The following is a 23,093-nucleotide window of genomic DNA, read 5'->3' on the forward strand; positions in this document are numbered from 1 at the left end:
GACTCCCTATAAAGGAAGAATGCAAGCCAGTTCAACAGAAACTCCGAAGGATGAGACCCGATGTTTTGTTGAAAATAAAAGAAGAGGTCAAGAAGCAGTTCGACGCCGGTTTCTTACAAGTGGTCAAGTACTCAGAATGGGTGGCCAATAGAGTCCCAGTTCCTAAGAAAGATGGGAAGGTGCGGATGTGCGTAGATTATCAGGATCTAAACAAGGCCAGCCCAAAAGATAACTTTCCGTTGCCTCACATTGATACATTAGTGGATAACACGGCGGGTTACTCACTTTTCTCGTTCATGGACGGCTTCTCGGGATACAACCAGATAAAAATGCATCCAGAAGACATGGAAAAGACCACATTCGTAACCATGTGGGGAACATTTTGTTATAAAGTTATGCCATTTGGGCTAAAAACGCGGGAGCAACATATCAGAGAGCCATGGTAACTTTATTCCATGATATGATGCACAAGGAGATCGAAGTTTACGTTGATGACATGATTGCAAAATCCAGAACAGAAAATGAGCATGTGCAGGTCCTGAAGAAACTATTCTTAAGGTTAAGGAAGTTCCAACTAAAACTCAACCCCGCAAAGTGTACCTTCGGAGCCCAGTCAGGAAAACTGTTAGGATTTGTGGTCAGTGAAAAAGGAATTGAGATCGACCCAGATAAAGTCAGGGCTATACAAGAATACCTCCACCACGTACTCAAAAAGAAGTTCGAGGTTTCCTAGGAAGGCTAAATTACATCGTTCGGTTCATCTCACAACTGACAGAAAAATGTGATCCGATATTTCGTCTCCTTAGGAAGCATAATCCAGGTGTTTGGGATGAGGATTGCCAGAGAACTTTTGACAAGGTCAAGCATTACCTATCCAATGCCCCAGTACTGATGTCACCTTGCCCAGATAAACTACTGATATTGTACTTGACGGTGTTCGAGAATTCCATGGGATGCGTGCTAGGCCAACATGACGAGACTGGAAGAAAAGAAAAAGCAATATACTATCTCAGCAAGAAATTCACTGAATGTGAAACGAGATATTCGCCGATCGAGAAGTTGTGTTGTGCTTTGATTTGGACAACCCGAAGACTGAGGCAATACATGTTGTACCACACAACTTGGCTCATCTCAAAACTGGACCCTTTGAAGTACATGATGGAATCAAACGCTTTGAACGGAAGAATGGCTCGTTGGCAAATTTTACTTTCTGAGTTTGACATAGTCTACGTGAATCAAAAGGCTGTAAAGGGGAGTGCAATAGCAGACTTTCTGGCCAGTAGAGCTTTAAAAGATTATGAGCCATTGAGCTTTGATTTCCCGAATGAAGATCTAATGTATGTTGCAACCACAGAAGAAGACTCTCAAGAAGGCCACCTTTGGAAGCTGAATTTTGACGGAGCTTCAAATGCTGTAGGTAATGGAATCGGGGCAGTCTTGGTATCCCCAAACGGAGATCATTATCCTTTCGCCAGTAAATTAGATTTTGACTGCACAAACAACATGGCGGAATATGAGGCATGCATCATGGGCATCCGTGCAGCCATAGAACGCAAAATAAAAGTATTAGAGGTATACGGAGATTCTGCGCTAGTGATCTATCAGCTTAAAGGTGAATGGGAGACAAGAGATCCCAAGCTGATCAGTTATCGAAGACTGGTTCTTGAGTTAATCGAGGAGTTTGACGATATCACTTTCTGCTATCTCCCACAAGATGAAAACCAGATGGCTAATGCCTTGGCAACTTTAGCTTCTATGATCAAAGTGAACAAGCAAGAGGATATGAAGCCTATCCAAATGAGCATTTATGAAGCTCCGGCTCATTGCTGCAACATCGAAGAAGAAGAAGAGAAAGATGACCATCCTTGGTATCAGGATATTTTACGATATGTGAAGAGTCGTGAATACCCAGACCAAGCGACTGAGAATGACAAGAGGACATTAAGAAGGTTGGCCAGTGACAATGTCTTGGATGGAGAAATCCTGTACAAAATAAGAAAAGACCAAGTGCTCCTAAGATGTGTGGACGCTGTCGAGGCTAAGCAAATCCTAGAAGAGGTTCATGAGGGTGTCTGTGGGACGCATGCTAATGGTTTCACCATGGCCAGACAGATCATGAGATTCGGATATTATTGGTCTACTATGGAAGGAGATTGCATCAACTATGCCAAGAAGTGCCATAAATGCCAAATCTATAGAGATAAAATTCATGTACCTCCATCACCCCTTTACGTCATGACTTCTCCATGGCCTTTCTCCATGTGGGGCATGGATGTCATTGGGCCAATCTCACCAAAGGCATCTAATGGACATTGTTTCATCTTTGTGGTTATAGATTACTTCACCAAATGGGTAGAGGCTACTTCTTACGCCAATGTCACAAAGTCGGCAGTCAGTAAGTTCTTGAAGAAAGAAATCATATGTCGATATGGGATGCCTGAGCGAATCATATCGGACAATACACTGAACTTGAACAATAGCATGATAGCAGAGGTCTGTAGCCAGTTCAAGATTGAACATCATAACTCGTCACCGTATCGCCCAAAAATGAATGGTGCAGTAGAAGCGGCCAATAAAAATATAAAAAAAATCATAGGAAAAATGACTGAGACCTATAAAGATTGGCACGAGAAATTACCATTTGCCCTGTATGCCTACCGGATGTTAGTCAGAACATCTACCGGGGCAACACCATTCTCTTTAGTTTATGGAATGGAGGCGGTTCTACCTATTGAGGTCGAGATTCCCTCTCTACGTGTGCTTTCAGAACTAAAGTTAGATGAAGTAGAATGGATCCAGTCTTGATACGACCAGTTGAACTTGATTGAGGAAAAGAGGCTAAAGGCTATCCGTCATGGTCAAATGTATCAAAAGAGAATGATGCGGGCTTACAATAAGAAGGTTTGCCCTAGAGAATTCCATGAAGGAGACCTCGTATTGAAAAAGATCCTTCCCATATAAAAGGACTTCAGAGGAAAATAGATGCCGAATTGGGAGGGACCTTATGTGGTAAAGAAGGCTTTCTCTGGAGGGGCTCTGATTTTGACCGAGATGGATGGTAAAAGCTTGCCTAATCCCGTGAATTTAGATTCGGTCAAGAGGTATTTTACCTAAAAAAACAAAACGAAGAGGCCAAGGCGAAAACCCGTAAAAGGGCGCTTTGAGACCAAAGGGGTTTTGAGTTGAAAACCCAGGAATGGGCGATTCAAATTTTGATCGAAGATTGGAGGCATGCAGTGGTCCTGTTTCCTCTGAATTGACAAGAAGGAGGGATGCTACATCTTGGGGAATCGACAAAATACTCTTGATCTTCTAACGCATACCGAGTTCAAAGGGTCCTCGAGAAATTTGTGCAGAGAAGTTCATACTACGATATCTGGGACACTTATTCTTATCTCATTCACTTTACATTTTTTTTGGCAGAATGTGCTATCTCGATTAATTCGTTAGTTCTCATTTTGTATCTTAGCAAATTTACTATCTTGATTACCCTATTCGTTTTGAGTTTTGTTCTCAAATAAAATTCCATTTTGTCTAATGCGACAACCTTTGTCGAGTGTTTTTCATTGAAATGATGATTAATGGACTAATAATATTCACAAAAGAGTTTTGCATATTACTCTGAAAAGCTTCTAAATGATACAAGGACCTAAAACGGGACTAATTGGTTTGAATTACCCAAATTTAAGGGTTAGAAACGTTAGAGGAAGAATAGCCCAGATTGTGATTATTCTTGGGGTTTTCTGCCAGAGGTACCAGTCGAAGGAAAGGCAGAATAATACGTTGATGAACAACGAGTAATACCAAATTAGGTAAAAAAAATTCAAAAAATGACATTTTCATTCATACATCATTCATAACACATCTAATTAGGAGCATTTGATTCATTTCAATCATAGCATCCTAGTTATTTGATTCATTCATAACACGTTTAATTAAGAGCATTTAATTCATTTCGATCATACCATCCTAATTATTTGACACATTCATCACATCTAGTTAAGGGCATTTGATTCGACCATAACATCCTAATCATTTGACATAAGCCTAGATACATGGAACTGATTCTACAGGTCATATCCCTAAAATTAGTATGTTCACAAGCTTTAACCCCCTAAGCAGTAGGGTAACAAGCTGAAGATCACAGATCTTGTCTCCCTAAAGTTACAGTGGAACAGATCGAAGACGGCGAATCTCGTCTCCCTAACCAGTAGTGGAACAGATCTAAGCCACCATCCTATCTACCTAAGCAGTAGTGGAGTAGGCTGGAGATTGCAGATCTTATCTCCCTGAAGTTGCAGTGGAACAGATCGAGGACAGTGATTTTGTCTCCCTAAGCAGTAGTGGAGCAAATCAAAGATGATGGGCTTTAACCCCCTAAGCAGTAGGGTAACAAGCCGCATTTATAGATCCTAACCCCCTAAGTAGTAGGGAAACAGATCGAAGATGATGGGCCTTAACCCCCTAAGCAGTAGGGTAACAGGATTGAAATCAAGTATCTTCTCCCTGAAATGGCGTTGGAGCGGCTAAAAGCCACAATAGATCTCCTTGAAGTTTCAGTGGAGTTGATTGAAGTCACAAGTCTTATCTCTCTGAAGTTGCAGTGGAGTAGACTCATGACAGCAAATCTTATCTCTCTGAAGTTGCAGTAGAGCAGATTAAAGCTATAAATCATATACCTCTGAAGTTGTGGTAGGTTGGATCAAATCTACCATGACAAATCTTACCTCTCTGAACTTGCGGTAGTACGGATTAAAGCCATTAGCCTTATCTCCCTGAAGATGCAGTGGAGCAGGTTGAAAATGCCAAGTCTTATCTCTTTAAAGTTCTAGCTGGGTAGACCGAAGCTACTAATCTCTTCTCCCCGAGATCGCATTGAAATAAGTCGTAGCAACAACTCCTATACCTCTGAAGATACAAAGGATTGGAATGAGGCTATTCGAAGAATAAAAGAAGTCAAGATTCGATGAGACTAGGCAAAATTGGCCATTTTAAGGTCTTTGCTCCATTCTCGCTACACGACAATGAGCAAAGAGGGGCAGCTGTAATGGCCAATTTTGGCCCAAGTCAATAGACCCAAAATAACAAAAAGAGTTCAAAAATATAAACAGTCAATTTACAAATAACCCAATTATTAAACAAGCCCAAACCAAAATCCTGTTAGGCCATTACCTAAACTAACCCTAATAGCCCAACTACCCAAAATGTTTCAGCAACCCTAACCCCTACCTTGTCTGCCGCCACTCTTCACCAAATGGCCACAGCATACACCACCAATCGCAGGCCTCACGCGCATCTGACACCACCTGCAAGCACGCAAGCAACAGACAAACAAACAACAAGCAAAAAAACAAAAAGAAGTAGAAAACAAAGAGCAAAAAAAACAAGAAAGAAAAAATAGATAATAGAAGTAGAATGAGTCGATCTTTAGCTATAAAAGGCCACATTCGACTTCTTTGTTTTTTTACGCATATTAGGCAATCAAAAAGCAATATACCAGCAAAAAAGGTTGATGTCTGGCTTTACTTTTCTTTATCTTCATTTTCGTTTTTTTATTTCTTTAATATTTCATTTTGATTTTAACACAAATCTATTAAGTAAGAGTAGATATAAAACAAGAAAAGAAAAGGAGAGAGGAACCTCACCTGAATCGTTCGCTGTTGCGTCGCCGGAGGTCTCCCCTCTGTTGTCGGGGCTACAAAGGGGTGGGGATCCATTTTCCTCTTTTCCTTCTGACTCAAAGAAGGCCATGCCTTCGAACTCCTCTTGGAACAAGGCCGAGTGACTCATTTCGGTGTATCACCAGCCACCAAACTCGGTGGTGGCGCGGTGGTCGCATGACTGAGCAAAATGGGGGGGCTTAAAACCCTAGCAGAGGAATTGAAATGGGGGCTGTTTAAAAGTTTTCAAACAGCAGTAAAAGAATGAAATCTAAAAAAAAAAAGGGAAATTTTTTAGCTTAAATGAAAGGAGCAAACAACACCGTTTAGAAAGGGGAGGGGTCCGCATGTCTCCCTTGAATGGGAAATTGCCCACTTTGACCCCTCCCCCTTTTCTGACCCTTGATTTGATCCTGATTTGCGTTGTTATCCTTTCAAATAGTGCCCAATTATTTTGTTTCATCGCTGATTTGGTCCCTGACCTAGACAAATTAAATATTGTGCATAAAGGGGTTGGGGAAAATTTCCCAACCAGCCCCTTGAGGTTTCGGCACATTTTAAATAAGTCTATTACCCTTCTTTTTCTTTTTTGAATTCTTTCTTTAATTTTTTTTAGATTTTAATTTAGTCCTTTTAATATTCGCATTCATTTTATTCGAATTTGGACCCTTAATTTTTATTGTTATTTGTAATTTCCCCCTTTTTCACATCAATCTAAGCCTTTCTTTTATTTGTTTATCTTAAACTATTTTCATTTACCTTAAATTTTATATATTATACTGTTTTAAATTGTCTTAGATATCTGTTATTTTAAATTCATTAAATTGTATTATTTATTCTAAACTGTTTTATTATGTATTTTAATTTTTTTTTGTATATTTTTACTTCCAAATTTCTATATGTGTTATCCATTTTCTATGTATACCCTTTTAAATGTTTTGTACGTTATCTATTTTAAATTTCTATCTGCATAATATTTATTTTTGACTTATTTTTATTATTCATCATAAACTATCTTATATATTATCTATTTTATACTGCTTTGGTTTTACATATCATTTTAAATTATTATTTACATGTTAATCATTTTACATTACTTTTCATTTATTCATATTGGACCTTTTTATATATCATTTTTGAATTACTTATTATTTTTAAATTTACATAATGATTATTCTTAAACCGCCTTTTCGTATAGGGCATTTATTTTCAAATTTTCATATGTCTTTATCTTAAACTCTTTGTACATTGTTTATTTTTTTTATGCATATGTTTATGATAAGTTTTTATATTATGTATATTATTTATTTTGAACTCCTTTTTATGTATTATGATTTTAAACTTTTCATTAATGATTTTAAATTTTTATTTACTTTAAGCTGCATTCATAGTATTTATTTTAAAATCCTTTGTGTATATATTTTATATTTAAGACTATCTATTGGTTTGATTCAAATCATTTTATATTATTACCTCAATTCTGTGTTTATTAAGCTTATTATTTAATTGACATATGTTATGTTATTGCCATTGTGTGTTATAATTCATTCATTCGTATTTCCACTATTGTCATTTGCTCGCGTAATACTTTATTCATGTATGCATCATTTTTTTTCATTATCGCCTTATGAATTAAATTTCGCTACATTTATCCAATAAATCACCTTATTTTAACCTAAATAAATAGCACTCATTGTTTAAATATTGCATTCGTTACTATTCAAAAATGAAAATTTTCAAATAAGGCAATGTTATGCATTTTGAGATATCGAGGAATTGTGCCCTAACTTACGGGGTTTCGATTTTCTCGTTATTTCTAAATAGCAAAATATCCTTTTCGAGTTTTAAAACACATGAAATTCTCATTTAAATTAGAAGACAACCTTGTGCTCGGGAATTCATGGTATTGTGTCCTAACTTACGGGATGTGATACTCTGATATCTCGAGATAAGGAAATCTCTAAACAAATTGTTTTGAGCTAGTTCAAAGATTTTAAAATCAATTTTAACAAGAAAAGATCGTATTCCAAATCCATTCCCGATTTTCAATATTCAACATTTAGACACTAATTAGTCAATTTGGTACCAATTTTTGGGCGTGTCGAGGGTGCTAATCCTTCCTCGTATGTAACCGACTCCCGAACCTGTTCTCTTGGATTTCGTAGACCAAAATGCCGTTTTAGTAAACTAAAATTGTTTTATTAAAATAAAGGTGACCCGATCACACCAAATCAAGATCGGTGGCGACTCCCTTTTTAAATTTCGTTTTCAAAATCAAGTCGATTCCCGTTTTCAAAAAAAATGGTTTCGACATTTGTTTTATCAGTTTAAAAATTTGATAAACTTTCACCAATAATTTAATTATCGGTAAAATTGAAAATTTTGGTTAACAACTATTTGAAAAACAAATTAGAACAGAACCTAGATAAAATTATAGAGAATGAACATACAATATTTGTTAACACAATTCAGATTTCTTAATTTTATATATGTCGAACTTTGCTCAGAAAAAAAATTTTGTTCACTAATTGTCTAGATCACCTATTGACTTAAATCCAATCTACCTTTGTTCAAAAAAGTATTTGCAACCCCAATACTGACACCAATTGTGCATATCATTCTCCCCAAATACCTCACATTACACAAAATCTCTCCATAACAAATTCCTAAACAAGAGCGTGTCAAAAACACCAGACACGGCTAAAGAATAATGTTAATCAACAACCTATTTATAGGCTCTTCAATGTGATCAACACTTCTTTAAAGGTTGATTTTATCCATTAATTATTTTCAATATATATCTCACAATAACCCTTATAAACAAGTTCCCAACAAATAGAAATACTACATTTAATAAATCTAACATATATCTCTAAAATATAATACTTAGATTCCCACCTAATAGCTATTATATTCCAATCCTATTTGATTCCAAGTAACTAAACATACCTTAAAATGATTTAAAGGTGGAGTTTCGATTAAGGGATGTTAGTAATGTTATTTTCCATCTATTTTTGTTAGGGACAAGCAAGTTTGTTTTCAGTTTGCTATAACCATACATGGCTGCTCCTTGTGGTAGAAGAGGCGCCCAAAACACTATTTCCTTAATAAAAAAATGGTCCTTCTTCCAACCTTCAATCTCCCCTCTTTTCATTTCTCTATTATTTCTGTTCAATAGTTAGATTAGATGGTAAGCTTTTGGTGCTTGCTGTCTTGTTAATTTCATTGCTTGTTTCCGTCTTCCATATTGCTACTCTAATTATTATTTTATGAATAATAATAATAATAGCTCTTTCTATTATAAAAAAATTTCTACTGGATTAGAAATTAATTTCTTCTAATTACGTTATCTTTACTATCTAGATTAATTCTTTCACTACTGAATCAATACGTTTGGATCTAAAATAGTTTTATATAATTGTTATTTTGGAAGATCGAAATAATTATTCATCATTATCTCTATGCTTTGCCTAGATTTACTTGTGCCCATGATTAGACTTTTTTTTCTCTTTTTTTTGGTGTATTAAACCATAGACTTTTTTTTTATATTTAGATATACCTTATTTGCTTGGTACAAATTTTTTTATAATTTAATATAAAATTTGTTTTCCTGAAAGACTAATTATCAAAACAAGCAAAAAAAAAAAAATCTGATCATGCTCAAGGAATTGTTTACTTTAAAATCTCAACCAGTACAACCACCTCAAACAAATATTGACTATTAAAAAACAACACAGAAAGAAAAAGTATTTAAGCTTACCTTTCTTTATATCATCGATGAGATCACATCTGGTAAGTTTAAAACAGTGTAATAATGATAAAAAATTAATTATTATAAAAGTAAGATTAAAATTAATAGTTGAATCCATATTTAGATTCAAACATAATTATAATAATAAATTAATAATAGAACATCGCTATTAAAAATAGATATATAATAGATGTTTTAGATTATTTTATTTTTATGAAATTAATAAAAATATGTGAAATTGTAATTTTATATAATAAAATAATATGTATCATAATATTTTTATTAATATTATAGTTAAGTATTTTATAATCATTTATTATATTAAATGATAAATATTTTTAATTATTTTTGTAATTAATTGGGGTCTTTATAACAATGCAAAGTGTTAATACAAATAAGATCAAATAAGAAAGTATTTTAATTTTAAGGATGAAAATGAAAATCATAGTTATTCTGTGAAAGGAAAAATCTTCTTGATTCACACTAGTATACTAGAAACTTTGGCTCCACTCAACCCAAAATTGTTGGGAACTTTGATCTAATATGAGATACAAGAACACTAGTAAATAACAAGCTGGACTTTCAATGACTTCAGTTTTATTTATGATGACCTTCGCCTATATAACCATATAATAAGATCTTAAAAGAGAATAAAAACTCCACACTCAAATTGATGAGAATCTGGTAAACTAGTGAATTTCTTTATCGAATGATTACAGAGAATTAGAAGATAAACTTCATTCAAATTTCATTAAACTTTGCTTACTTTGAATAGTGCCCAATTACATGTATATACACTTGAGAGACCCTTTAACAAACTACCAACTCACTAACTGCCTAATCACCTAATCCACACATTAATCACATGCGTAAACCTCATTCTATAACATTCACCGAGCTTCCTCGATGGGGACGACCCGAAGAAGATGGCGAAACCGGGTAAATGCCGACACAGACAACGGCTTAGTGAGAATATCTGCTACTTGGTCACAGGCAGGAACTTCACCAACAACCAACTCACCACTAGCCACTTTCTCGCGAACAAAAAACAGATCAAGTTCAACATGTTTGAACTTAGAGTGCAGAACTGGGTTAGCTGCAACAGCAGCAGCACTAGAATTATCACACCACACCGTCGGAGGATCAATTAACTGGATATGTAATTCTATTAACAACGAGACCAGCCACGTAACATCACTAGCGGCGGTTGCTAAACTCCGATATTCAGCCTCTGTTGTAGAGCGAGGAACAACTTGTTGTTTCTTGGAACACTAAAAAATAGGTGTGTGCCCAAAATACACACAATATCCCGTAGTAGACCGACTTGGTAAACTAGTGAATTTCTCTATCGAATGATTACAGAGAATTAGAAGATAAACTTCATTCAAATTTCATTAAACTTTGCTTACTTTGAATAATGCCCAAATACATGTATATACACACTTGAGAGACCCTTTAACAAACTACCAGCTCACTAACTGCCTAACCACCTAATCCACACATTAATCACATGTGTAAACCTCATTCTATAACACAAATTAAATAAAAGATAAGAGATAATAGCACCATAGAATAATTCAAATACCAATATCCCTAAAAAATAGTAACTTATTCTAACAATAAGATTTGCAAAAGACTCCTTCATTCCCTCCCTTAAACTAAATGCTTTTCAAGCAATTAGTTTAGATTTGAAATCTCGCAAACACCCAACATCTTTCGAAGCTTCTGAAAGGCTTTAAGCTTCAATGGTTTTGTCATTATATCTGGTACTTAATCTTGACTGTCACAATAAACTAATTCAAGTGCAGCATCATTCATAAGATCCCTTAGAAAATGAAATCTCACATCAATATGCTTACTGCCACCATGCATAGCTGGATTTTTTGACAGCTTCATGGATGAACTGATGTCACACATTATAGTAATACGACTTTCATTTGATTACCCTAGCTCATTCAAAATTCTTTTCATCCAAATTCCTTGACAAGCACAAATTGTAGCTACTATGAACTCAGCTTTTATGGTGGATAGAGTCACGATTGGCTATTTTTTTAACACCATGAAACAACCCCTGAACTCATTAAAAACGCATATCCAAACGTACTTTTTCCATCCTTCATATATCCAGCATAGTCACTATTTGTGAACCCCCAACAACTCACCATCTCTTTCTTTCTTATGATGAATTCCATAGTTTGTAGTCCTTTTTAAATATCAAATAGCTCACTTAGCTACTTGTAGATGAATCTCCTTTGGTTTTTCCATATATCTACTTATGAGACAAGTAACAAACATCATGTCGGGCCTTGTAATGGTGAGATACATCAAACTTTCAACTAGTTGTTTGTAATGAGTTTTATCAACAAAAATTTCATCTTCATCTTTGCTTACTTTGAAGCTTGGAACAATTGGACTCCCTATCAAATTACTTTCAACCATACCAAACTTCAAACTTTCCACAGCATATTTTCTTTAACATATGAAAATACCATTAGATTTTTGCAGCACCTCAATTCCAAGACAAAATCTCATCTTTTCCAAATCAGTCATATAAAATTCTCTCAACATAGAGCTTTTAAATTCAGATATCATAACTTCATCATCACCAGTAAAAATTAAATCATCAACATAAACACTTACAATGATAATTTTTCCTTTGCTGCTTTTCTTTGTGAATAGTGTTTGCTCGCTGTCGTACCTTTGAAATCTTTCTTTGATAAAGTGCGCTTCAATTCGACTAAACCAAGCTCGTGGAACTTGTTTTAATGCATACAAAGCTTTGTGTAACTTGTAGACCAGATGCTTTTTGCCCTTTTTTAAACATCCTCTTGGCTATTCCACATAAACATCTTCGCTTAGCTCACCATGGAGAAAAGCTGACTTAACATCTAGTTGAAAAAGCTTCCAAGTCTTTTATGTAGCTAAAGCAATGATTATCCTTACTGTATCCATCGTTGCTACTGGTGCAAAAACTTCAGTATAGTCTACTCCATGTTGTTGAAAGTACCTTTTGCAACCAAACGTTCCTTTTTCTTGTCAATCTTTCCACGTTCATTGTACTTTATTTTAAAAACCTAGTTTACACCATTTTTTTTTACTCCGGTTGGCAGCTCAGTAAACATCCATGTCTTGCTCTTTTCAAAGGATTTGGTTTTTCTTTCCATGGCCATTTTCCAATTTTCACTTCTTTAAAATATAATGGATCATTAGATATTACTTGAGCCATATGAAACTCATAATCAGATAGGTCCAGACTGTAACGCCCTCAACTCAACCTGATTCTCTAGGTCTGGGCCTTGGTTGTTACTACACGTTTTACTTAGCAAAATTCACTAAATGTCCTTCTTAAACAAGTGACTCAAAACATTTTTTCTTAACATTTCTTTCAAAATATCATTTATTTAGAAAAGAAAGAAGTCTATTTAGAGATAATACATCATATTTATTATAACTTTTTACAATACATAGGTATAATAAAACAGACTAATACGGCATAATCCTACAATTCGCCACTATCTAAAGATGACCACTGTATGCATAATATCCCTGATCATTGTATCTTTGGCGTACTCCTGGCTTCTCTCTTATTGAACTTATCCAAACAACATAACGTGAAATATAAACATAACACTTTTTAGTTATACGAACTTAGTGTGCTTGAAATCCAATTTACCTTCAAACCTTTCAAGTTGAACTCTTCATCCTGATTATTTAAATTACCAAATCTATCATTGGTTGGTATCTTTTCTTTGTCGTACAACACATATATACATATCTGGGCACCATTTACCATAATTAATTAATCCTAACTTAACTCAATGGCTGACTTTATATTTTACCAGACCATACCACCTTTTTTTCTCTACTCAGATTACTTGTACCTGTTATTCTAAAACACTTGTTTACAAACACTATTCATTGGCGGATACTTCCACTTTTGGATAATTCCAACGAATAGTTGAATACCATCAGTATGCCAATCATATCATATTCTATCTCAATACCCAAACTGGCAGTTAGCACAAATACTAGATAAATTCAGAGTTTAAATATAACATTGTCCAAATATGGCAGATACTAAAAACTCAAATTACTAATTGTACATAATTCAGACAAAATTGGAACAATGGATACTTATATACCACTTCTAGCTAAGAACACGCCCGTATTCTGTTGATAATGCAAAGAAATCATGATTGTTGAGGATTTAATGGGGGTGTTGAGGATTTAGTGGAGATATTGTTATGGGTTTTTTTTTTACAAAATTGTCTATGCCTTTTAATCGTTTTATCCTTTTGTTACTAGTATAAATAGAGGGTTGATTTCCTCTTTTTTCACACTCAACATAAACACAACCCTCTCTGAAAACATTTTTCTCTAAAAACATTTTTCTCCTTTGCTTTTTGTTTGCGATTTCTTTTATAAAATTTGTAAATTTTTCCCAAATCACTTTTAAAGAAAATTCTGTCTAGGAGTTTGGGTTTTAAGTGGAACCGACTGTGACCCTTCCAAACTTTCCTAGTAATTATTCCTACTATGATTTCCCGAGAAGAGCAACACCAATTGAGTTTCATCTTTCATATCCGAGTGTATGAATACCGAAGGACTGTGTTAACCTTAGGGGACGACGTTCACTACACGATTACACTGATCAGGGAAAATTAGTTTCTAAGGCAGTGGATTTATCATCGCACAGTAGTTTCAGATTTTATATTTAATTATTTATTTTTCCCAACTAGTGCTTACATATTTGTTTTTGCAGTATATTATATTTCCAACAATTTAGAAATGAATCCCTACTATTTAAACATGTCTAACTTGATCAACAAATACATCTCGGGTGAGGTTAGAGCTATTGTGGTTTCTGAAGTAAACCTGGTAAAAAATAACGCTTAGTGGATTGTAGACATAGATGCCTCTAAACATTTCTGTGCCAATAGAGAAATGTTCATTGAATTTGAAAAGGTAATTAAAAGTGAGCAAGTTTACATGGGTAATTCAAGCACATCAGAAGTATTCGATAAAGGAAAAATTTTACTTAAACTCACTTCTGGTAAAACATTCGCATTGAATGATGTTTTGTATGTATCTACCCTTTGTAGAAATCTGATTAGTGGTGGCCTATTGAATAAGGAAGACATTAAACTAGTCTTTGAAACAGATAAACTTGTACTTTCCCGAAACAGAGATTATAGGGGAAAGGTCTTTTAAGTAGGGGTTTATTCGTGATTGAGACTATGTTTAATAATAATAAAGATACCACTTCTTCTTATATTATTGAATTATTTGACATGTGGCATGCTAGATTAGGACATGTGAACATTTATTCTTTAATGAAACTCATAAATTTGAATCTACTTCCTAATCTAGATAATAGTAGCTTTAATAAATGTGAAATCTATGTTGAAGCCAAGCATGCTAGACCTTCCTTAAAACTTATCACTGATAGGAAAATTGAACTTTTGGAATTAATTCATACTAATATAACAAACTTTAGAAACATAGAAAGTAAAAATGAGAAACATTACTATGTTACCTTTGTAGATGACTACTCTAAGTATACAAAGGTCTATCTTTTAAGAACAAAAGATAAAGCTAAACAAACCTTTCCCCTTTATAAAGTAGAAGTAGAAAACCAACTTAATAGGAAAATAAAACGTCTTAGATCCAATAGAAGGGGCGAGTATGGCACTAACTTCCTTAAAGAGGTGTGTAAGAAAAACAAAATTCTACATAAATTTTTCCCTCCCTATTTTCCATAAAAAAATGACATAGCTGAAAGGAAACACATAACTCTAAAAGAAATGATGAATGTTTTACTACTTAGTTTTGGTATACCTTATCACATGTGAGGAGAGGCCGTACTCTCTGTGAATCACATCCTTAATAAAGTGCCTCACAAAAAAATGAGGTTGTACCCCATACGGATTATGGAAAGGTTATGCCCCTAATCTAAAATATTTGAAAGTTTGGGGGTGCTTAGCAAAAGTAGGCATACCTGTTTTTAAATAGAACACTATTGGGTCTAAAACTTTTGATGTTGTTTTTATTGGTTAGGCTCTGAATAGTGCTGCATATAGATTTATGTTTTTGCATGATTCTTTCATATGTGAATCTAGAGATGTTGTCTTCCTTGAAAATATTATTCCTCTAAAGAAATTTGATGTAAATCATGATACATAATTAGATGAGCATGTTTTTTTTCTAGTACACATGATAGAGATAATCTTAATGATGATACGGAACCTAGGACAAGTAAAAGACAAATGACTGCATCTAGTTTCAGACTTGATTTTCTTACTTCTTTTATAACCAAGGTTAATGATTTAGACTTAATAAATGTAACGCCCCAAAATTTTAATTTCGACTTTTGATAAATTTGACATAAAATATGTATCTACTTCAGTGGCTAAGTGTTCTGGGTGTGTGTATGAGAGGTCTTAAGTTCAAGTAATGCTTTTGGAAAATTTTGAAATTTTTTTGAATAAAGCCCTAACCCTACTCAATAGGCTTAACTTTAATTGTTAGCAAAAATATATCAGAATGGGCCTGCTGGTCTGGTGGTTAAGTGGAGTGTTAATATGTTGGTGGTCTTGAGTTCGAATCCCTGTGCGTGCAAGGGAGTTATTTTTCCTATTGGTGTCGTGTAAGAGTTTAAATTGAACTAAAATGCCGAGTAGTGGATGTGTAGTGGGAAGTGTGGGGTGTAACACCCCAAACTCGGCCCAGACGTTATGACCGAATCTGGCGTGTCACATTGAAGTGTTTTAGTGAAAACCTTATTTTCATTGGAAACACTTCCTTAAAACGAAAAACCTTAATTACTTTGTAAAATCTCTTTTCAGTTGCGGAAGCTTTATTTAGAACATATGATTTTACGAAAACTCGTCATTTAAAAATTGAGTTGCGAAAACGTAGTATTTAAAAATAGTTATGGTTTAGGAAACCATGTTCTACTTCTAATAAATACAAAGAATAAAAAATGATAATAATCATAATTTGAAATATTAGCCAGAGGAAAGACCTTGTTACAACCTAAATCAAATAGAAATAATTTAAAGTCAATATATTAAAAATTACATAAAGACTAAATCTAAACTTTTTATGCTAGTTGGCCACCTCCGAGTCCCTCCATCCGTCGAACCGCCTACTGAGGATCACCTGAAAAGTTTAGAAGGGGGAGGTGAGTTTCGAAAACTCAGTGTGTACAACCCTCAATGAGTATAAAGCAATTGTTAGTCATTTTGGGCCAGAGCCCAATTCAATAACAGTGGTCTCTAGGCCTTACCCCAAATTAGCCTCGGTTGGGCCGAAGCCCACATCGCAATAATATCACAACAATATCATACATGTAATGCAATACAGTGCAATCCCATCCCAATAATTCATCCGCTACACACCAGCTCCGTCCCCTGACACGTCATGTGGGGATATAAATATCGACCCACCCAACCGATACATATCCATGGTAGCCCGGTTGCAGAACTACCTTTATCTACACATTGGGCTTAAAAGCCGTCGGTGGATCCACGATTGTTAAGCAACCATGCAATCCTCGTATACTTCTTTCGTCCCATAATACCCAACCCATATGCAACCTAAGCAGAATATCATATGTATGCAGCAGATATGCATGTCACATCCATAAAACTTACATTCAACACCTAGGGGTATTTCGGTCATTTTCACCCTTAGGGGCATTTCGATAATTTTCCTTTTATTACGATTTTCACTTGCCTTGGCCCGTTAACAAATCCCGTGAGCTAATATGAACGCATACTATGCACCAGGTAGGATTCCAGAAAAGAAGAGGTGAGTCATTAAGACCGCTTAAGTACCAAGCTCCCCCCAGATCCAATCCTAGACATGCATATACCTGTTGCCACACCTTAACCCTATGACTTGTCCACGGTCGCAATATATTAATTAAGTTTTATGTAGCCATCATATACTAGGCCCAAAATCTCTTACAAAGCCCAGTCAAGTTCACATACCTGTATATGGCCCACTAGGCCCAATCACATTTATATGGCCCACTAGGCCCAGTCACATTTATATGGCCCACTAGGCCCAATCACATTTATATAGCCCATTAGGCCCAAATCACATTTATATGGCCCATCAGGCCCAATTCACATTTATAGTCATGCTCACATACGATTTTTCATCACATAGCATCAATTATCAATTTTTGCCTATTATGGGCCCAACAGCCCATCAGGCCCATTAAGCCTATTCTGGCCCGGTTGGCCAATTCATAGCCTAAGCCCATGGAATCGCTCATGGGGCCTCAGACAACCTATCGATTTCCATCTCACGAGTGTTCGCGCACTCGCAAGACTGCCGTAGTCAAACTTTTGGCTTTTCAGTATTTCGGCTTTTGCCGTTCTACTTGTGTGTGCAATGTGTGTACACACCTTCGGCTTTATATCAAGTTATCATAGGGTAGAAGTACACACCTTATCACCTGGAGTACTAAGTATTCATAATCGCCTGAACCTATATTCAATGTTATATTCCATTAGTCACATTCCATTAATTTAAAATAAATCCACTACTTACCGAAGAACCACCTATACTTGCATTGACTAGATTGATTGACTGCGATCTGCCTATGTAACTCGAAATCTGACGTAGTCCCCCTTTCGCATCCAGACGGAAGGTCCCGAACGGCTGACACCTTACGTCGCTTAAACTTGGGAGCCTCTATCCCAACTTCTCTGCTAGAACCCCCTTTTTCCATCAACTAATACTTTGCCAGCGATCACACTCTTGAATGAGAGGGAGAAAGAGAAATAAATGGAGAAGCCATAGGTTAACGAAAGTATTGGAAAGGATAAAGAAAAATCAGCTTTTAAGAGTGTAGAAACAAAATAACTTAGAAATATTTAACAAAAGCCGAAGAAGATCTAATTCACTTACCAGTTGCGAGATTGCTTGCCAACAATAAATCAAACCCCCAAAGTGTATGAATCGGCTTTTAAATGAAAAAGAAACAGTTGGCTAAGTTGAAGAGTGAAGAGATTGATTCGATTAAAATAGGGAAGAAAAGATAAAGAATTTGGCTTAAAGAAAGGAGGAGGTGATATGCGACTGAAGTACATAAAAACAACAAATGCCCTTACTCGCCCGTACGACACACATATTTATACTAAAAATAAATAAATAAATAAATAAATAAATAAAATACACCTACACTCCTCAATCGACTTAAACTCATCAAGATAATTTCCCTTCAAATTCTCTAATTTTATCACTATCATATCTACCCTTAATCCTCATCCTAATCCCCTTGATTTTAGCCAAAAGTTCCAATTTGAATTGCATTCAAATTGCTTCCACCGTACAGCACTTGAGTAGCAAAATTAAATTCTCCCTTGGCGCGCACCTCCACTCGAACTCCAAACCTCAAGGTTACTCTACCTCCCCACACGTTGCTGGCCACTGCACCACATCCTTTCTTATGTTACCACTCGGTCACAATTAATTATAAAGCTTATATGCCTAAGCCTTAGTTTTCTTAAAGAATAAAAATTTAAACTTTGCCAAGCCTAGGATCTGAACCTGCTCCATCTCATATCTATAACATGCTTTTCGCCACTGCACCACAAGCGCTCTTGTGCCATATTCCATTCCTAACTATTTTTAAGGCCTATTAACTCGCAACTTGGTTATCCTAAAAATATTTGCTACCATTCAGATTCGAACCCCTGATCTCTTAGCTACGCTATACATCCCTTGCCACTAAGCCACAAGCTCTATTGTGTAGTGTCTTCTCCCCAATAAATTATAAACTCTTTCTGTCGACCTTCAGGTTGTCTAAAAAAACCCACAATTTCTACTCGACTGCGACTTGAACCTAATACCTCTCCTTATTCCTAAGGCCATCATGACCACTGGCCAAGCACATCCTTGTGTTAAATTCCCACCTAACATATCTATAAAGCCTGAACACTAGCTTCCCTACTAATCTTATGCGCAATAAAAAAATTTTGCCAAGGCCAAGACTCAAACCCTGGACCTCCTACTTACTACCCAAGCCTTTTACCACTAGGCCACATGCTTCCTTGTGTCAAATTTTACCTGGCCTTATTAATAAGCCTTTCACCTAATGATCAGGGTTCTTTAGAAAAAAATACAAAATTTTGCTAAAGCCCTGGATCGAACCCAGGACTTTTTCCACGCTACCAACCCTTCCTAAATAATTTAACAATTAAACTAAACACACAATTATAAAATATTTAAACACATTTCTTTTATTCAAGCAGCCTTCTAACCGATCCCAAACTCAAGGCCCATTACTTCTAGGCCCAAAATCAGGGTGTTACAATTCAACCTTCCTAAAAAATATTTTTCGTCCCTGAAATTTCTAAATAACAGAGTAGATGTGCGTCAAATATCCCACTACGCTACCGCTGCGCACTCTGATTCTAATAATTTTAATACATATTCAAAACATCCTCCTATTGCAAACATTCTCAAACATACACAAAATAAGTATCAAATTCAGACTCAAATGTTTTAGTCCTACTGAATATAAACAATCAATATCTTAAAACATATTGTAGTATATCAGTTCAACATGATTCAGTAGTAAGAGAACTTACTTGGCTCGACGTTGGGAACCCGGTGTGCCACACAATAAAATCTTTTAAAATAATTTTAAAAGCCCATAAATAAAACCCATTTTATAGCTTGAGTTTTGAAACCTGGCTTTGATACCACTAAATGTAACACTCCAAACTCGGCCCAGACGTTATGGCTGAATCTGACGCATCACATTGAAGTGTTTTAGTGAAAACCTTGTTTTCATTGGAAACACTTCCTTAAAACGAAAAACCTTAATTACTTTGTAAAATCTCTTTTCAGTTACGAAAGCTTTATTTAGAACATATGATTTTATGAAAACTCGTCATTTAAAAATTGAGTTGCAGAAACGTAGTATTTAAAAACAGTTATGGTTTAGGAAACCACGTTCTACTTCTAATAAATACAAAGCATAAAAAATGATAATAATAATCCTAATTTGAAATATTAGCCAGAGGAAAGACCTTGTTACAACCCAAATCAAATAGAAATTATTTAAAGTCAATATATTAAAAATTACGTAAAGACTAAGTCTAAACTTTTTATGCTAGTTGGCCACCTCTGAGTCCATCCATCCATCGAACCGCCTACTGAGGATCACCTGAAAAGTTTAGAAAGAGGGGGTGAGTTTCGAAAATTCAGTGTGTACAACCCTCAACGAGTATAAAGCAATCGTTAGTCATTTTGGGCCAGAGCCCAATTCAATAACGGTGGTCTTTGGGCTTTAGCCTAAATTAGCCTCGGTTGGGCCGAAGCCCACATTGCAATAATATCACAACAATATCATACATGCAATACAATGCAGTGCAATCCCAATCCAATAATCCATTCGCTACACACCAGCTCTATCCCCCGACACATCATGTGGGGATATAAATATTGGCCCACCCAACCGATACACATCCATGGTAGCCCGGTTGCGGAACTACCTTCATTTACACATTAGGCTTAAAAGTCGTCGGTGGATCCACGATTGTCAAGCAACCATGTGATCCTCATATACTTCCTCCATTCTATAATACCCAACCCATATGAAACCTAAGCAGAATATCATATGTTTGCAGTAGATATGCATGTCACATCCATAAAACTTACATTCAACACCTAGGGGTATTTCGATCATTTTCCCTTCAAATTCTCCAATCTTATCACCATCATATCTGCCCTTAATCCTCATCCCCTTAATTTTAGCCAAAAATTCCAATTTGAATTGCATTCAAATTGCTTCCACCATACAGCACTTGAGTAGCAAAATTAAATTCTCCTTTGCGTGCACCTCCACTTGAACTCTAGACCTCAAGGTTATTCTACCTTCCCACACGCTGCTGGCCACTGCACCGCATCCTTTCTTATGCTACCATTCAGTCACAATTAATTATAAGGTTTATATGCATAAGCCTCAGTTTTCTTAAAGAATAAAAATTTAAACTTTGCCAAGCCTAGGATTCGAGCCTGCTTCCTCTCATATCTATAACATGCTTTTCACCACTACACCACAGACGCATTATGCCATATTTCATCCCTAACTTTTTTTAAGGCCTATTAACCTGCAACCTGGTTATCCTAAAATTATTTTTTACCATTCAGATTCGAACCCCTGATCTCTTAGCTGAGCTATATGTCCCTTGCCACCAATCCACAAGCTCTTTTGTGTCGTTTCTCCTCCCCAATTAATTATAAACTCTTTCTACCGACCTCTAGGTTGTCTAAAAAAAAACGCACAACTTCTATTCATACTGTGACTTGAACCCAGCACCTCTCCTTACTCCTAACGCCATCATACCACTGGGCCAAGCACATCCTTGTATCGAATTTCCACCTAACATATTTATAAAGCCTGAACGCTATCTTCCCTACTAATCTTATGCGCAATAAAAAAATTTTGCCAAGGCCAAGACTTGAACCCTAAACCTCCTGCTTACTACCCACACCTTTTGCCACTAGGTCATATGCTTCCTTATGTTAGATTTTACCAGGCCTTATTAATAAGCCTTTCACCTAATGCTCAGGGTTCTTTAGAAAAAAAATGCAAAATTTTGCTAAAGCCTTGGATCGAACCCAGGACTTTTTCCATGCTACCAACCCTTCCTAAATAATTTAACAATTAAACTAAACACACAATTATAAAATATTTAAACACCTTTCTCTTATTCAAGCGGCCTTCTAACCGATCCCAAACTCAAGGCCCATTACTTTTAGGCCCAAAATCAGGGTGTTACATGGGGAGCGGATTAAGGGATTTTAGTGGGTTATCAAATTATCTTGATATTATTTGTTTTTCTTCCAAATTTCAGGTTTCTCCTTGTAAAAAAAAAAATTTGGCGTTTGCTTTTCTTTTCCCTTGTTGCCAAATTTTTGCTCTTTCTTCACCTTTTTTTCTTGTTTCCTTTCATTTTCTTTTGTTTACTGATTGTTTTTTTTCAAACGTCTCTTTTGTATAACATTGGGTGTGCATTCAGTAAGTTTTCGTCTCTGTTAAATCTTAACGTTTCTGGCTAAGTGGTTAAAGAGGGGTTTTACGCTTGGTGTTTAGGAGTTAATCAAGGGGTTGCTGATCGTCCATCGACATCTTCAGCGTGCGGAGTTCCTATTCTCTATCGAGGGTAAGATTCTTGACGACTAAAGGTTATATAACTCGTGGTAACTTCATTTTAGTTTCGTTAGTATCACTAAATCGAGCTTTGGTATGGCGATATTTAGGTATTGAAATGCTCGGAGGTGTTTTTATAGCAATTTAGTAACAGGTGTGTACCCGAAACGCTGAAAACGGGATTCGACGAAAAGCCGAAATTGCTTGCTGTCAAGAAATAAGAGAAATAAAAGAAAATGATGCAAAAAATTGTAGAGAAAGGAAATAAGGGCGTTATAAACTTGGAAATCAATATTTTGTACTAAAATAGTTTTGGACAGCAGTAGTTAGTCTAATTTTGAAAAATCATAAAAAATAGTGGAAATTGAGTTAAAGGTTACTTATATGAATATTTAGCTAGCATGAGTTATATTAAAAATGGATCACACAGCCAAGGCCAAATTGGGCCATGTAGGCCACAAGGGCATGTGGGCCCACATGAGCAGACCACATGGGCGTGTGAGCC

General features: G+C 35.7%; 1 long non-coding RNA gene across 1 annotated transcript; it reads right to left on the minus strand.

Annotated features, from left to right (window-relative positions):
* Positions 1-5,115: 5,115 nt before the first annotated feature.
* Positions 5,116-5,940, minus strand: LOC121209938 (uncharacterized). Its single transcript, XR_005905144.1, has 2 exons — positions 5,646-5,940; positions 5,116-5,306 (listed from the first exon to the last, which is right to left on the minus strand). It is a non-coding gene; the product is annotated as an uncharacterized lncRNA (long non-coding RNA).
* Between the last annotated feature and the right edge of the window lie 17,153 nt (positions 5,941-23,093).

Source organism: Gossypium hirsutum, chromosome A11 (assembly GCF_007990345.1).
Source record: "Gossypium hirsutum isolate 1008001.06 chromosome A11, Gossypium_hirsutum_v2.1, whole genome shotgun sequence".
NCBI lineage: Eukaryota > Viridiplantae > Streptophyta > Magnoliopsida > Malvales > Malvaceae > Gossypium > Gossypium hirsutum.